At 61.5% G+C, this 4,763-nt stretch overlaps 1 non-coding gene across 1 annotated transcript; it reads right to left on the reverse strand.

Annotated features, from left to right (window-relative positions):
* Positions 1 to 433: 433 nt before the first annotated feature.
* Positions 434 to 560, reverse strand: LOC129071991 (small Cajal body-specific RNA 15). The gene has a single exon (XR_008529327.1). It is a non-coding gene; the product is annotated as a small Cajal body-specific RNA 15 (non-coding RNA).
* Positions 561 to 4,763: the final 4,203 nt, after the last annotated feature.

Raw genomic sequence — 4,763 nt, forward strand, 5'->3', positions numbered from 1 at the left:
AGGCCTCCTGCTCCTGCTCCTCCGCACCGACCTGGCGGCCTCAACCACTGCTTCTCCTCCAAGCAGCCTGGTGTCACGAACAGAGCACGGACCCTCCAGGCAGGCGGGTCGGAGTGGCACTCCTGGCTGTGCCACCTCCGGCCCTGTGCCCCAGGGCACGCCGCGTCCCCTCCTTCCACGTTGGCTACCCCCCAGGATGAAACACCCCCTTTCCAAGGCGGCGGGGAGCACGACATGCAGCTGCCTGGGGGACAGACGCGGGCAGCGCGAGCAGGCTCCCCCGGGGGGAGCCCGCAGGGCCCACGGGTCCTGCATTCCAGCCTGTGCCCGCGGCCACCCTGGTGGCTTGCCCAGCGGGCACACCGGACGTTGGCCTTGGTGCTTGCTCTGCCCCAGCCTGGTTCCGGTCCACACTTTTTTTTTTTTTTTTAATTGCTGTTGGTAGAGAAGTAGGTCTTGAGTTTATTTTGCAGACAAGACCTGTTCTATCTACCTTTTTATTTAGGAGGCTAATAGCTGAGTCAGCTTGACTTCAAGGACTCTGTTTTCTTAGTCTCCAGACCGGTCAACATTCTTCACTGCAGTGAAGATGCTGCTCCCCAAGGCCCCAGCCATTGGCTAGTGTCCTGCTCCGAGCCCCGGTGCTGCCACCGTCGCCTGCGGCCCAGCCGGACGCGCCACAGCCCCTGCTCACAGGCTGCTGGTAGCGCCGAGGCCATGAGCCTCCGGTATCCGTTGGATATAATTTCCATCTGCTCGCTGTTCGTCCAAGAAGCTGCCGCAGCTCTCTGTCCCCCGTTCTGCCTAATTCCCCCTCACTTCCCTCTCCCCGCCAACCAGCCCGGGAGCGTCCGCTCCCCGGCTCACGTGGACCCCGTGGTGAAGTCACCACGCAGACCCTATGTCTTTGAGACTGAAAGGGCGCAATGGGAGGTAGCTGGATATGTGGTCACTGGTCCATAACCAAGGAGCATGGCTGTTTCTTCGGGGGGCGCCGCAGCGAGACCCAGGAAGCAGCGCCCCCCTTCGCCTCCCGTCCGCTCCAGGGGCCGGGACGCGCCGCCTTCCGCAGCCGGGGTGTCGGTCCCAGTCCGCCCTGGGCCCAGCTTGCTGCTGCCAGCTCGCGGTGGCCGCGGCCCCAGGGAGGCAGGGGCACCAGGACAGGAGCAGGGGCGCTGCTCTGGGGCCCGGGGCGCCCTGGGCACAGTGGCTCCCGGCTGCCGTGGGCGTGGCTGAAGCAGCTGCACCCTGGGGTGCTCCTCACTCTCACTGGACAACTGCTGGGTTTTAGAAACTCTTGGGGCATCCCACCCCCACGCGCTACAGCGCGGTGAGCGCCGTTTGCCCTGCCTGCAGGAGGCCGTGCCAGCTCTGCCCGTGGAAGGCCTTCCTCTTGCTCCCGTGGCCCCAAAGCCCGGCACACAAGAGGGGGTTTGGGTGTCAGAATCTTGACTATCTAGAGACGAGCAGTAGGGAGAAAGACTTGCTTCTGCCCTCGGCAAGTGTCCTGCACGCTCCCCAGACCCTTCCTCGTGCGCTCTGCGCGAGTCGGTGGGCGGGCCCGGGGTGCGTGTGTGAGAGCCCGGGGCGCGTGTGCGAGCACGGGGTGTGTGCACGTGAGCCCGGGGCGCGTGGGCACACTTCTGCTGACGTTTGATGATAACGCATCACCTTCCACAGGAAATTCCCCTCAGCCCTTTGACTTCACCACTGCGTGCGGTCTGGGGCCGGCCCACCTCGGGGACCTGCTATGAGGAGGGTGACAGAAGAAGAAGGCGCCGGCCCGCTGCAGCCGCGCCACAGGTCTGGGGGTGGGGGCACAGGAGCCCCGAGGAGCTCAGCTCTGCCCTTCACGGGGCTGCCTGCGTTCTGCCTCCGCCTCACACGCAGATCATCTGTGGTATGTAATTTCTCCTTAAAAACAGGAATCGGCCCCGGCCAGCAGAGTTCAGTTGTTGGAGTACCATCCCATAACCGAAAGATGGCAGCTTTGATTCCCAGTCAAGGTGCACACCTAGGTTGCAGGTTCATCCTGTCAGGGTGCAGACGCATGCGACCCCCGAGTCTGGACGTGTAGGACCCGGGGCCCAGCACAGACCCCAGGTCTGGGTGTGTACGAAGGCGGCCAATGGGAGCCTCTCCCACATCAGCGTACCGCCCTTCCTCGCTTCCTTCCTTCCTCTCTGAAAAATCCGTGGTGTGTGGACCACGCGCCAAATGAAAATATCCTCAGGTGAGAATAAAAAATAAAAAATAAAAAACAAACAGAAATTCCCAGGCACCTGCTGTGTGCTGGCAGCTCCTCCCACGCCAGCCACCCTGCGAGCGGGCGGGCACCGCGGCCCCCGCTCTGCGGCAGGAGACACAAGGGCCCCGGGCCCAGCAGGTGGGGAGGGACGCGCGGGGCTGGCCCGGCCTCCAGCTTCAGAGCCTGTGCCTTGTGTCCCCTGCAACGTTCCTCCCAGTTTCGTGTACGGACCCCATCACGACCGAGAGTCAGCGGTCCCTCCATGCCGCCCCTCCATGACAGTGACCATTATTCCAGGCAGCACAGGCAAGGACAGAGTCTCTACCGCTCAGCTTTAAAAAAAAAATCACACGTGCTTGTCCCAGGAGGTGGGACAGCGGTGGGCAGGGTGGAGTGGGCAGACGTGTCCAAATGGAGATCTGGGGACGGGATGGACCAAGGAAAACACACCCAAAATCTGTGGGGTTTTATTCTATTTTATTTGCTGGGACCCAAAAACATGTTTAGAGGTAATCTCAAAAGCCTTACATTCAGGAGAATGGACTCTGAATGAAACTAATAGAATGAGAAATCCTAATTCATCCTTAAAAATCCCCACTCGTTAAGTTTAAAGACACTCGGTCAGGACGTGCACTTGCCTGGACACGCGCACCTGCACAGGGCGGCTGTCCCCGCGTGAAGTGTGACACCCATTCCCTCGGTGAGCACTCAGGGTGGTCGGGCTCCCGGAGGCGGCGCCCGCAGCCGAGAGGGCGGGGACAGAGGGGAGGGGCTGCCCGGGCAGCGGGGGCGCTGGGCGCACGGGGCCTGCGTGTGCCTCCCTGGCCAGCCCCGGGGAGTCAGGCGCGGGCCTGCTCTGCTCTGGACTGGAGGAAGGTGCCTCTGACTTTGTAGCTGCAGCCAGGACAACAATGGGATTGGCTTTTTAAAAATTTGTTTCTCAGACACTGGTGCTGCAAAACACCTATTTCTATTGCCTGGCAGTGGCGGAGCTCCTGAAACCTTGATTGTTTTCAAAAAGCACTGGGTGCTCAGTAAATAACACACCCAGCTGTCCCCCCACACCTGGAACCGCGTTCGGAGCGCTGCCCAGAGCCCGTTGCGATGACTGATCCTCAGATAAGGGCCAAGCCGATGGGAGGGAAGGTAGAGGCGAGCAAGGCCCTGTCGGGCGAGGCTGCCTTTGGGCAACTGGCCCAGCACCGAGAGGACAGCATCCAAGAGCCTGAGCTGTGGAGGGAGGCAGGTCTGGTTCAAATCCCAAGTCAACCATGGAAGCAAATCTCTTAAACTTTCCCCACCTCGGTTTCCTTGTCTGTTAAACGGGCAGGTCAACTGCACAAGGATTTCACCTGCCTTGAGGATTAAATGAAGCAGCGCCGGCAAGTGCCTGGCCCGGGACGGCGGCAGAACCGCACGGTGGGCACCAGAGCAGTGCCGCACAGGGGACCCTGCTAGGTGGGCGCTGCCAGGGCCTGACCGGCGGGCAGCCGCGGGCCTGCTCTCCCTACTTCTCGCGGAGGGGCTGTCGCTAAGGGACTGGCCTGTCCCCAAGGTCGCAAGCCCTGGGCGGCCTGCAGACACCGTGGACCACGCACCAGGGCCCTCTCGGCGCGGTCTGCTGACTCAGGCCTGCACCCAGCCCCGACGCCCGGCTGCGCCTCGGACGGAGCAGCTGGCCCTAGTATCGGCCCCGCCCCTTGCCGCCGCTCAGAACACACGGTCTTTTCCGAAGTAACTGGCCGATCAAAATGTAAGACCGTAAGCCTTTTTCTTAAAACATAGTTTTTTATTACTGCTTGAAAAACATCCACGATCTGCAAGCACGACGATGCACAGCCTCGTAACCGACCACGTGTGCAGTTGCAGAGGCAACCCTGCCACCCGCCTGCCCGCTCTCGCTGCAGCAGCTCCGGCGGCGCTTCCCAGGAACCCGCCGTTAGCAGGGAGCCGGCCTGGTCCCAGGCGCACGCGCACGCGCAGCGCAGGTGTGCCGCAGGTACAGTGGCAGCGCCCCTCGGTGGGCGAACACGTGCAGCTGTCAGAGCCGGAGTAGCCGCTTCAATGGTTAAGTTGCAGTTCCGTGAGGCCGAACATTCAGCTTTTCTAGACCCTGGCTTCTGAGATATAAATAACAGACCCACTTCGGCCCACAGTTGTGTTTTATCTGGCCGCGCTGTTTCAGAAATGTGAGAGACTTTCCTCAGCGAACATCTGCCAGTTCCCACAGAGTCTGCCACCCCGATGCCGCCAGCTGGCTCCGGAGCGCGTGTGGCTGGCGGGCGCTCCTCCCGCGACGAGGCCGTCTCTCCTGAGTCTGTCCGGCTGCTGGATCGCGCCCTCTCCCCGCCAGGAGGGTAAATGCTGTCCTCGTTCTTTACAGTCGGGTTTGTGGGTTTATCGGAAGCAATGAGAACGTGGTCCAGACAGAAAGAAAATGCATGACTTTTTGATAGAAAACGGGCTCATCTCTTCGCGAACGTTTTTGAAGGCGCCCGTGCTGTAGCTCCAGGCT

The sequence above is a fragment of the Pteronotus mesoamericanus genome, unplaced genomic scaffold (assembly GCF_021234165.1).
Source record: "Pteronotus mesoamericanus isolate MK-2021 breed Mesoamerican mustached bat unplaced genomic scaffold, CSHL_Meso_final contig_29, whole genome shotgun sequence".
NCBI classification, from domain to species: Eukaryota; Metazoa; Chordata; class Mammalia; order Chiroptera; family Mormoopidae; genus Pteronotus; species Pteronotus mesoamericanus.